Below are 13126 nucleotides of genomic sequence, written 5' to 3' on the forward strand. Positions count from 1 at the left end.
GTCATTGTTTCCCTTCCTAATTCTGTTTGTTTACTTTTATTGTAAACTTTCCTTTATCAACCAATTGGTTAGTGATTCTCTTCCTCTCGGGAGGTGACTAAGGGTTCCTTATCACTGACTTGAACCGTTGAAAACAGCCATCTGTATCTTGTCCTTTTGTTTGTTAATTAATTATTGGCTTAACCTGCTTCCTCTTAAACAGAGCCACTGGGCACTAGTCCTTGTATAACTTTACCTTGCTCTGTAGCAACATGATGGTATCCATCTTTCCTTTTCCTTCAAAGTATTTTACTTCACACAATATGTTTGAGTGAGGGCGCCCATATCTCTAATTTTGGTTGCACCATTCAATAGTGTACCTTTTTTCTTTCTAGTTGTGTAGATTCAGCTCCTCTCCTGACAACAGCAATGTGTTGTATTACATTGTGGCACTCGACCATGCATTTTTGCATTGTAATGAGTGAATTACCTACTGGCGGTTGCCAGTAGATAGATATTGTTAGGATGTGGCTTCCACAGAAAGAGCATTTTTTCATTTGCCAATAACTTTAGCGTTGTTTGACGAATCCTCGCCACTCACTTCAGCTACTGTCTTGAAAGTTTTGGAGTGATTCGTCAGGTGACGGGCGAGAAAAAGGGGGGTCTCAAATGTGTTTTCCCCATGTTAATTTTCATTTGATCTTTAGGCAGGGCTACAGCCCAAACTGCTGAATAGAATTACACCAAATTTGGCAGAAAGGTAGATGTTGGTTCAGGGAAGTGCTTTTTTTGTGATTTGTTGTAAACACGTTCAGACGTTTTTGAGATATTTAGAGAAAAACGTAATTTTATATATAGGGACGTGGATCCTTTGAGGGTCCTACAGTCCTCATGCTGAAATCTGATTGCCTGCCACCACTTCAAACCAGGATGTGTTGGCACCCATCTTGGGACTTGGCTTGAGCCGAGTCTCACTAAAAAAAGGTCAAACAAAAAGAGAAGGGGGCAGGGTAGCAATACCCTTGGTGTGGGGGGGGGGGGGGGTCCCACAGCGACCCACAGCGACCCCACAGGACCAAAAAAAAGCATTTTTTTTAAAACTACCGCATTGGATTCGCAGCTTTTACTGAAAATCTTTAAAAAAGAAGCGCAGGCTCCTGCCCTATTCTAATAGGCCCCCGGGTGGGTGAGGTCTTGAAGGGAAAAGCAGGAATTAAAGGCAGTAGGCACAAGGGCCCCCTCCTGGGCCTTATAAATGCCCCAGGGACAACCACCTACCCGGGCCTTAGGTATTGTTATAGGGGAGGGCCTCTTGCATCCCCCCCTTGGGACCGGTAAACCTCCACCTCCCCGGGACTACATTGAAAAAATTAATTGGGGGGTGACCATCATTTCCTGGGCTAAATTAAAGTTGATGGTGGCTGCAAGGGCCGCCCTGGGCCCCTGGGACCACCACATCTACTTCAAAGGTGGGGGTTGTGCAGGTCCCCTCCTGGAGCCAATGTTGGACCTTGTGACCGCCACCCCCGAGGGCTGACTCCTGCTAAGTCCTGGGGTGCCCACCCCTGGGACATAGCTGTTTTGGTGACTTGGAAGGAGCTTAATTGCTCCCATCAAGCCACAGCAAACACTCTGCCTCCAGCAAATGAGAGCAGTAAACGTGCTCTTGCTTGCTAGAAGCGGAGCGTTCGTCTATTTCCCAGCCCGTGCGGATCCCCCTCCTGTTAATTTTTTTTAATAAAAAGGCCGGGCCCCAGGGGATGAGGTCTCCGGGGCTGTAATTGGCCCAGAGAGGGGGGCCACGCACCCCCTCTCCTTAATTAAATGATTATTAAAAAAAGGCCATGCCCTGGGGAAAGAGATCATCTGTGGCCTCGCCCCCTTTCTCCACCACTCTTCAGACTCGCCCCCTGGTGCACTACTGTTTGGGGGATGAAGTTTCCCTTAAATGCTGAGGGTCCTTGGGGGCCAACACCCCCTCCTGTTACTTCCAGTAAGTTCCACACAACTGGGATTGCAGAGACCTAGTGGGGGGGCCAGCCCCTTTCGCCACCACTCTGCAAACTGGCCTCCTGGCACACAACTGTTTAAGGATTGAAGTCCCCGTGGCTCCTGATGGTCCTTGGGTGCCAATGAGCCCTCCTATTACTACCAGTAAGTCCCACACAGCAGGATTGCTGAGAGGTAATCTGAGGTCTCGCCCCGTTTCTCCACCACTCAGCAGACCCGCCTCCTGGTGCACTACTGGTTGGGGGATGAAGTACTGTTAGATGCGGAGGGTCAGTGGGGGCCAACAACCCCTCCTGTTACCTCCTGTAAGTCCCACTCAGCGGGATTGCTGAGAGCCTGTTGGTGGCCCGCCCCCTTTCTCTACTACTCTGCAAATGTGTCTAGTAGTTAAAAAAACATAGAAATTCACTTAGAAAGCCAAAGGGTACAGGGACGTTGCAGTTAGGAAATAGATTTATAAAAAACATAGAAATTCACTGAAAGAACCAAAGGTTACAGGGACAATATATTTAGGTTCAGATTTCATTCGTACAAAAACATTTAAATGCAGCAGAAATACTTACCTTGGCTAACTATAACTATGCCCCGCAATGCCCTGCTTATGACCTCACATATTACATCACTCATGACATGTTCAGTGACATCACTGATGATATCAGTGATGATGTTGATGTGATGATGATGACTTCAGTGATGATGATGATATCAATGATGATACCACTGATGCTGCGTGGTTGTTGAAGTTGCTGGATGTTCCTCCACAGCTTTGGGAGGATTTCAGTTTTTGGATTTGTTGGGTCGGTGCAATTGTCGAGGTTCCAGCAACAAGGCAGGGTTTGGCGCCATGTAGTAGTAAATTCCTCAGTTCTCACTATGACTGCTCTTCTTTGTCCTTCCTTTGGTTCACAGTAGACAAATATGAATTTCTGGTGTCGAGGGGATTCCTAAATACTGTATTTAGGGATGTTTAAGGGAGTGTAGGGAAGTACCCAATGGACTACTTACCCCTGGGTTGACTACATCCCCTATATGAGCAGTTGTGTCAGGAGTGGTCATAGCCCTGACCCAGAGTTCCTAGTTTCACCATTTTCAAAATGGTGAAACTCTTTCTGGGCTGTCCACTTCTGGTGGCCCACCTTAAGAGTGTGCCTGGCCTGAGAGTGTGTTACAGCAAACAAATGATGGACAGATATAAGAAAGTGGCTCTGTATATACTGTTCCCAAATAGGTACAGTGTGTACAGAGTCCACAGTCCCCAGAGGTTTGGCAGAGGTTAAAGTTAGATATAACCTTACTCTCTAAAGTGGTAGCTTGGTCGAGCAGTAAGGCAGTATCAGAGGACAGTGTAAAGCATTCATTGTACACACTCAGTCAGCAAATGGTCTCACACACTCAAGAACTGAACTCTAGGCCAATGGTTTGTATAAAAAAATATATGGTTGTTTTATTTTAGAACCAACAATAGGTATCAAAATATACTTTCTCAGAATGAGATGCTTTAGTTAAATACTTTACAATAGGCAATTGACTTTTGCAGGTAATAGTTACAGTTTGTTGCAATAGTTAACACAATTTCAAACACAATAATACATTGAGCTCATTGGGAATTTTAGGTTATGTGCAATTGATTACTTTCAGGATTACTTTTCTAACTCCAGGACTGGATCCTTGATTGAGTCCTGGGACACTTCTTGGAAACAAGTGAGTAAATTCGTTTTAGTTACTGTTGTGATTTTTAAACAATATTTTGCTATTTTAAAAGTTGACACTTAGAAACTTTTTCTAATCAAATTACCAATGTTATCCTATGGAAGGAAATTCACTTAGCAGGTCAGTGGGGTTATGGTTACTTTTTCTATGTCAGTGTTGGATCCTAGATCCAGCACTAGTGTACCACCTGTAAGCAGTTGAGAAACTGCATTTAAGTTACACAGGCGATTTTTAAGGAATATTTATAAGTTTGCAAAATCGACACTCAGAAGAAATTTCACAGAAAAACAGTCAATGGTTTCCTATGGAAGAAAATTCATGGTATGGGTAAAGTATGTTCTTGTTACTTTTGTAATCCAGTGCTGGGCTCCTAGGCTCAGTACAGGGGCATCTATCCAAAACAGGTAAGTAATTACGTTTTCACAGTTGGTACGCTTTTTAAAGAATATTTGTAGTTTGCAAAAATCGACACAGAAGAAATTTCACAGAAAAACTGTCAATGGTTTCCTATGGGAGAAAATTGAGTCGGGGTCTTTGTCCACTTCGGCAAGGCCAGGCTTGGCGGGTGCAGAGTGTGCAGGGTTCCCGGTTCCGGGCTGAGGCCAGGGGTTAGATACTTGCTTTGAGCAGAGCCACTGCTCGTGGGAGTCTCAGGTGCTCAGAGTCACAAGGTAGCCAGGTCCTCCGGGGTTTGTGAGGTTGCTGGCAACAGGAGGTGCCGGGTTTTAGCAGGAGCAGGTTCGAGGGTCGACAGGCCGGTAGGGCTGGGGCCAAAGCAGTTGGTGTCTTCCTCTTCTTAGCAGCTGCACGGCAGGTCTTCTTTCTTATTGATCTTCTTTGCTGTTTTAGAATCTGGAATCTGAGGAAGGAAGGTTCAGGGTGCCCCTAAATACTACATTTAGGGGCGTTACAGGTAGGTAAAGGGCAGCGACCACTGGGTCCCTGTCCTGGGGTGGGTACACCCCCTATCCTGCCACTCTCCTGTGGGAGGGGGGCAGTGGCCTAGTCCTGATTGGGTAGGGCTCCCCATCCTCAAGATGGCGAGGGTCCGGAGATGTGCTTTACCTCGCCTCCCCCACCTGAGGGGTGGGGTTGGCAGGGATGGCACATCCCCTGTCCTTACTTTTCCGGCCAGTCTTCCCACCAGAGTGGGGGTCAGAACCGGTGGGGGCCAGTTGCTGAGTACAGCAAGTGGCCTGGAGAAGCTCACAAAGGCGGCATGACTTTGAAGCTTCCCCCTGCCCATCCTGGGGGAGAACACCTAGCAACTGGCCCAGGATATGCATTGTTGCAGGCCCAGAAGAGCAGGGGCTCTCCACCCAGGGGTCCAGCAACATGTCTGCTGTGTGGCAGCCTAGGCAGCCTCTCAGACAAGACGTGGATTGTAGGTTAGGTTTCAGGGGGCATCTCAAGGATGCCCTCTGTAGTGCTTTGTGCATTAAATCCCTCACTGGCATCAGTGCGGGTTTAATGTGCTGAGAAGTTTGATACCAAACTTCTCAGTCTTCAGTGTTGCCATTATGGTGCTGTGGAGTTCGTGTTTGACGAGCTCCCAGCACCATATACTCTTAAATGGCAGCACTGCACTTACAGTGCCCAGGAATGGACCTGGGTACTGTAGGGGCACAGGGCTCATGCTCCTGTGCCCACACCACTGGTATAGGGCACCCAGCTAGAGGGGTGGCTGATGTATGCCAGGGCAGTGTAGGTTGTGGGCATGGCACACAGGGATGTGTGCCATGTCGACTCTTTGTTTTGTCTTGTACCCATACACTCAGCCTGCAAGGGCAGTGTGCTTGTGTTAGGGTACAGGGCCTCTAAGGGTGGCACAATAAGTGCTGCAGCCCTTAAAGGCCTTCCCTGGTCACAAGGCCCTGGGTACCTATGGCACCATTTACCAGGGGCTGACATGTGGCCAGGGTTTGCCAATTTGGGTTTTAGGTTTTAGGGAAGGAACATAGGCCCTGGGCACCTGATTGCCAGGAGTCCAGGGCACACTCAGTCAAAGTACATTCGGCAATTCAGCACAAAGTGGGAGCATACCATGCAAGAAAGATGGCACTTTCTCACAACAGAATGCTGACAATGCAAACATTCTCCCCCAGTCAAAAGATCTGGGTTAAATCCATCGTTCTTTTGCCCACTACGCCACCCCAGTTTGGACCCAGCCATATGCAAATCAGTCTTGACCCTGTGCCCCATGGGAACAGTCCAAACGGAACTGCCAGGCCAGGTCCTCCCTGGACCGGAAACAAGCATCCTGGGACCGGTTTCAGGGTATGTCACGCTTCTTCAGCCAGGCTAGCTTGAATCCAGTGGCACAGTGAGCAAGGGACCCACGTCTGGGCATACCCATCCCACTTAGGGCGAAAAGTGTTACAGCAAACAAATGATGGACGGAAATCCATCGTTCTTTTGCCCACTACGCCACCCCAGTTTGGACCCAGCCATATGCAAATCAGTCTTGACCCTGTGCCCCATGGGAACAGTCCAAACGGAACTGCCAGGCCAGGTCCTCCCTGGACCGGAAACAAGCATCCTGGGACCGGTTTCAGGGTATGTCACGCTTCTTCAGCCAGGCTAGCTTGAATCCAGTGGCACAGTGAGCAAGGGACCCACGTCTGGGCATACCCATCCCACTTAGGGCGAAAAGTGTTACAGCAAACAAATGATGGACGGAATGCTGACATTGCAAACATTTTCTTCAGTCAAAACATCTGGGTTAAGTCCATCGTTCTTTTGCCCACTACGCCACCCCATTTTGGACCCAGCCATATGCAAATCAGTATTGCCCCTGTGCCCCATGGGAACAGTCCAGACCGAACTGCTAGGCCAGATCCTCCCTGGACCGGAAACAAGCATCCTGGGACCGGTTTCAGGGTATGTCACCCTTCATCAGCCAGGCTAGCTTGAATCAAGTGGCACAGTGAGCAAGGGACCACGTCTGGGCATACCCATCCCACTTAGGGCGAAAAGTGTTACAGCAAACAAATGATGGACGGAATGCTGACAATGCAAACATTCTCCCGCAGTCAAAAGATCTGGGTTAAATCCATCGTTTTTTTGCCTTTGCCCACAACGCCACCCCAGTTTGGACCCAGCCATTTGCAAATCAGCCTTGACCCTGTGCCCCATGGGAACAGTCCAGACCGAACTGCCAGGCCAAGTCCTCCCTGGACTGGAAAAAAGCATCCTGGAACCGGTTTCAGGGTATGTCACCCTTCTTCAGCCAGGCTACCTTGAATCCAGTGGCACAGTGAGCAAGGGACCCACGTCTGGGCATACCCATCTCACTTAGGGTAAAAAGTGTTACAGCAAACAAATGATGGACGGAATGCTGACAATGCAAATATTCTCGCCCAGTCAAAACATCTGGGTTAAATCCATCGTTCTTTTGCCCACTACGCCACCCCAGTTTGGTCCCAGCCATATGTAAATCAGTCTTGACCCTGTGCCCCGTGGGAACAGTCTAGACTGAACTGCCAGGCCAGGTCCTCCCTGGACCGGAAACAAGCATCCTGGGACCGGTTTCAGGGCATGTCACCCATCTTCAGCCAGGCTAGCTTGAATCCAGTGGCACAGTGAGCAAGGGACCTACGTCTGGGCATACCCATCCCACTTAGGGCGAAAAGTGTTACAGCAAACAAATGATGGATGGAATACTGACAATGTAAACATTCTCCCCCAGTCAAAACATCTGGGTTAAATCCATCGTTCTTTTGCCCACTACGCCACCCCAGTTTGGTCTCAGCAATATGTAAATCAGTCTTGACCCTGTGCCCCATGGGAACAGTCCAGACGGAACTGCCAGGCCAGGTCCTCCCTGGACCAGAAACCAGCGTCCTGGGACCGGTTTCAGGCATGTCACCCTTCATCAGGCAGGCTAGCTTGAATCCAGTGGCACAGTGAGCAAGGGACTCACGTCTGGGCATACCCATCCCACTTAGGGTGAAAAGTGTTACAGCAAACAAATGATGGATGGAATGCTGAAAATGCAAACATTCTCCCCCGGTCAAAAGATCTGGGTCAAATCCATTGTTCTTTTGCTCACTACGCCACCCCAGTTTGGACCCAGCCATATGCAAATCAGTCTTGACCCTGTGCCCCATGGGAACAGTCCAGACCGAACTGCCAGGCCAAGTCCTCCCTGGACTGGAAAAAAGCATCCTGGAACCGGTTTCAGGGTATGTCACCCTTCTTCCGCCAGGCTAGCTTGAATCCAGTGGCACAGTGAGCAAGGGACCCACGTCTTGGCATACCCATCCCACTTAGGGCGAAAAGTGTTACAGCAAACAAATGATGGACGGAATGCTGACAATGCAAACATTCTCCTCCAGTTAAAAGATCTGGGTTAAATCCATCGTTCTTTTGCCCACTACACCACCCCAGTTTGGACCAAGCCATATGGAAATCAGTCTTGACCCTGTGCCCCAGTCCAGACCGAAATGCCAGGCCAGGTCCTCCCTGGACCGGAAACAAGCATCCTGGGACCAGTTTCAGGGTATGTCACCCTTCTTCAGCCAGGCTAGTTTGAATCCAGTGGCACAGTGAGCATGTGACTGAGAGTGTGACACGCCTCCTTACTAGCTAATTATCATGCCTGCTCTGGTGCCAAATGGGCCCAGGGCAGGACGTGACATTCCCCAGGTCTGGGGAAGCCGGGTTCGCATCTCAAAGGCAGGAGAGGCTTTGAAGCCTCTGACCTTGATATGCTAAATCACTAGCCATCCTGCTGGAGGAGATGTAAACACCTCCTGCTAGAGCAGGTATTGTTTCTGACTACTGAGAGCGAGGGCTATCCTGGGTAGGGGGGTCAGAAACTTGTCTGCTGCCTGACTGGTATCTACCAGTTTGCCACCACACACAAGAGACTGTTAGGTTTCCAGGGTGCACCTCTAAGGTGCCCTCTGAGTGCATGTCAGTGTGAATCTGGTACTGGTACTGGCACAAGTATAGATTTTTTTAGATGAGATGTTGGATACCAAGCACCATTATTTTCAGTAAAGCCATTATTCAACCTCCTTGTCAGTCCCTAGTAAATGGTACCCCTTGTACTTAGGGCATTGGGACTGAAAAGGGTCCACTAGGGCTGCAACATTAATTGTGCCACTCTTGGGGCCCCTCACCAAGATCATGCAAACTGCCAGTCTGTGCGTCATGGTGAAGACAAAACCAAAGAGTCGACATGGCACACAGGCTTGTGTGCCATGCCTACAAACACTGCATTAGATATAGGTAAACCACCCCTATAGCTGATCGTACAGCCAGTGGTCGAACTGGGGGGAAAAAGTAGGGGAAATGTGGGTGGAGAATTAAAGGGCGGAAAAACCAGAGGATTGAGTCCGTGGGCAGAAAGTAAAAAACATACCAATGTTTAGTACTTATTTGGCATTCCACTGACCATTTGCAGTTCATTATGTTAATTAATTCAACCAATGGATACGCATGTTTAAGGTTTAATGTGAGTTAGTGACATTAAAATAAATTCTCAAACTGGGATATGTTTCCAATCACAGAATCTCCGAAATACTCCATGCAGTTTCTGTTATCAGCACTTCTCTTCCCTTTTTCCACAAGAACAGTTCATATATGAACGGCAAAATATCCAAGTTTTCAAATGTTTTCCGCATAATTATGGCTCTGCCATATTTGCCACATAATACTACATCTGCTGCATAATCTCACGATTTTAACTAAAGAATTGTTTGTAGCTTAAAGGGAGCAAAAGTTACTAAAATAAGACGTGATGCTGCAAAGTGGAGGACCCTTTGCAATGGTTGACTGGTCACCTTTCTCCCTGCTGCATTTGAATGGTACTAATGAAGCAAAATAATTGCAGAGACTGTTAGTGTGTGTAAAAATGTCAAAAATGTACCGCGCTAGGCTGCAGCCTTCTTTTGCTACATATTTAGTTAACACCATAACATCGTTTTTTCCTCCATTGCTGCATAATTCCAGTGCCCCCAAAGAAGGCAGCACATGTTAAAAATGTTTGTGCATGAAGCAGAGAGACTGGGAAGTTTGAAAACTTAGCTTGCTGTGTGTTCAAACCCTGCATTGATGATCCCTTGTGAGTTGCTCTATTACTGATGAAACAATGCCAATGGAGGTACCAATGTGTGAGGCGGGCTGGCCTCAAGGGTCTTGTGATCTCAGTGACTGAGTCACTGTTGCTCTAGGGTGTGCTGCTTCGTATGTCGGCCCCCAAGACTGGAGGTGAACTTCAGTATGGATTGTGGTGGATTAGCCTTCAAGGTTAGCCGACACTTGCCACTGCTAGGGTCCACTTGCAGGTGCTAAGACACCAGGAGTAGATTGTTAAACATTTTGGGCTGGGTCAACATCACAGATGAGATGCTAACCTGCATAAAATAGATTTTTTTTACCAATTTACATTCCAGCGTGACGTATGTGAAAATCTGCCCCCAGAGCTTCTAAGGTCTAGCGGGGGCTTCTAAGGTCTAGCATAGGAATGTGCACCCTTAGGAGAGTGATCTGGTGGACTGATCATGAAGGCTGATCCTGGTTCCCCAGTTCCAAATTCAGCAGCTGTGGCCATAATGCCACAACTTGCACTGCCATCAGCTACAACCCAATTGTGCCATGCTTTATACACCTGGATGCAAATTAATTGAAATTATGCATTAGACAAAAGTAATATGCTGCCTGAAAAAAAAGTAACAACGTTCTGGAAAAAGCAAGCATTCATAGGGAATGCAAGTTGAAGTAAAGCATATGAAATATAAGCAGGACCAACATGGTTACCCTAATGCTTTTACACTCATTATTTCAGAAATCAATGAGTGTTTTTGCCTGAAAAGTGAAGTGCCCGGAATTGACCAGTTTTAATGGCCATTGATATTATTCTTACAAAATATAAGCATTATGGTTTAAAAAGACCATGGGCCATATGTATGAAAGTTTGGTTGTGCGATTCTCAAATAGCGATTTTTTGCGAATCGCTATTTGAGAATCGCAAAACGCTACATATGTAGGATTTGCAAATAATTTTGCGAATCCTACATATTCATTTGCAATTCGCAATTAAGGAATACCTCCCCAATTCATTCCTATGGGCCTAGAGGCCCATAGGAATGAATGGGAATACATTCTCAATTTGTGATTCTCAATTGGAGAATCGCAAACTGAGAATGCAATTTCAAGGGTGCCAGGGTGTCAAAAGGACACCCTGTTGCATCCCTGAAATGTGCATGTGTGCACATGTGGCACACATACATTCACTGAGGGCATGTATGTGCGTCACATGGCACTTTGAAAAATGAAAAAAAGTGAATTTTTCAGAGAAATCGCAAATTACCACCAACTAGAAGTAGGTGGTAATTTGCGATTCCTTAAGCCCAAATTGCACTTTTACTGTGTCTCTTACATTGCATTTAAGGGATCCCAAATTTGCGATTCCTTAAATGCAATTGCAAAATAAGGAATCGCAAATTTTGCGATTGCTTATTTTGCGAGGCAGTTTTACCTTAATACATCCCACTTAGCTAAATTGCGATCGCAAATTTTGACTGATACATATGGCCCCATATCCCTGAACACAGAGTCGTGGTACACATTTCATAAACTAAAATCAGGAAAACAGCTGAAAGGATCACATTAAGGGCCATATGTAGGTAGCCCAATACCGGTCGGTAACGGACGATTTTCGGTAAATATACCATTATCGACCGGTATTTAGGCTTTTGAGATGTAGGGGGATCATTTCTGTATTCGGTAATTTACCGAATCGGTAAAATTACCGATTCGGTAATTTTACCGATTCGGTAAATACCGAATACAGAAATGAGATGTAGGGGGAGTGTGTGGTGGGTGTGGGGATTCGTTATTTACCACCAACTGAAAGTTGGTGGTAAATGACGAATGTCTCTGTTAATGCATTATTTGGCCCTTAGATGTGTGCAATGTGGCAGACACACATGCCCTCAGGGCATGTATGTGTGCCACATGTGCACACATGCAGGAATCAGGGGTGCAACAGGGTGTCAATGTGACACCCTGCCACCCTTGATTGAGCTCCCCCCATTACCGATTCGGTATTTACCGATTCGGTAATGGTAACTGGCTTCCCATTGATTCCTATGGGCCTCCTGGCCCATAGGAATCAATGAGATGCAGGTTACCATTACCGAATCGGTAAATACCGATTGTAAAATACTGACACTTACCGAATCGGTATTTTTTTTACCTACATTACATTTACCGATTCATAAATACCGAATCGGTAAAATTCGGTATTTAAGAATCGGTAAATGTAATTTACCTACATAAGGCCCTTAATGATTTCCACTCCACTCATCAACCAGGTATTGCAGTACCTCCAGGAATGGTGCACTTACGCACTCGGGGAAAACAATGCAGTTCAAAGAAAGACGAGAAAACGAAAATATCACTTCACTGGCAAGCTCTAAAGTGGCGCTGTGTTTGGGTGTGAATAAAATAAATCAACCCACTTTATGACCACTCTGTCTTTCTTTATTTCGTTTTTTTTTATTTTTCGTATTTTGAACCTTTTTTTCTGTCCGTCCCGAGGTTTCACTTTGGAACAGAAAATTTCAGAAAAAGACACATTTCGAGCAAAGGCGTTTTTTCATTTTTGGATTTATTTTACTGGGAACAAATGAAGGAAAGGAGAGTAAAGAGGGTACAAACCGTTTGTTGAAGTCACAGGCTATTCAGCAAGTGAGACAGACAGAAAGAGAGGGCATAAGAGAAAAAGAGGGGGGGACAGCTGCCAGTGGCAGAACAGGAAAAGTGGAAACCGACCATGTCTTCTCTGGGCAAGAAGGAAAAGACAGGGTCCTTTTTCTGTTTCTGCCCTCCCCAAACGGCTGAGCCATATCTATACTCCATGGCTATTTTTGCCATCCTGGGACACTGTTTTTAATTAAATGAGATGGGGAACAGATTTAATTTAATTTAGAAAGTATGGGTACGCTGTGTCCCACTGATCCCACCCACTTCGACCACTGCTTACAGCCCCAAGGCACGGTGCACTAAACCCTATGGGTGGACATAACTGCCTGAGCAGATATGACTCTGCAATGCCTACGTCTATGCTGGGTTCAAACTGGAATGGCATGGTGAGCAAAAAAACGATGGATTTAGGCCCAGATCTCTGTACTGGGGTGAATGTATGACATTGTTCTGCATTCTGTCCATCAACTGTTGTTTTTGCATTTGTCACCCTGAGTGGGACGGGTATGCTCAGACGTGAGTCCCGTGCTCTCCATGCCACTGGAATCAAGCTATCCTGACTGAAGAGGGGTGAAACCCCGAAACCGGTCCTAGGATACTTGTTTCCAGTCCAGAGAGGACCTGGCTTGGCAGTTTGGGCTGGACTGTTCCCATGAGGCACAGGGTCAAGACTGATTTGCATATGGCTGGGTTCAAACTGGAATGGCATGGT

At 46.8% G+C, this 13126-nt stretch overlaps 1 protein-coding gene across 1 annotated transcript in view; it reads left to right on the top strand.

Moving 5' to 3' along the window:
- LOC146860813 (sperm-specific sodium:proton exchanger-like) overlaps nt 1-13126 on the top strand; it is a 4738575-nt gene that overhangs the window by 4394102 nt on the left and 331347 nt on the right. The window lies entirely within an intron of this gene.

Source organism: Triturus cristatus, chromosome 3_1 (assembly GCF_964204655.1).
Source record: "Triturus cristatus chromosome 3_1, aTriCri1.1, whole genome shotgun sequence".
Taxonomy (NCBI): Eukaryota; Metazoa; Chordata; class Amphibia; order Caudata; family Salamandridae; genus Triturus; species Triturus cristatus.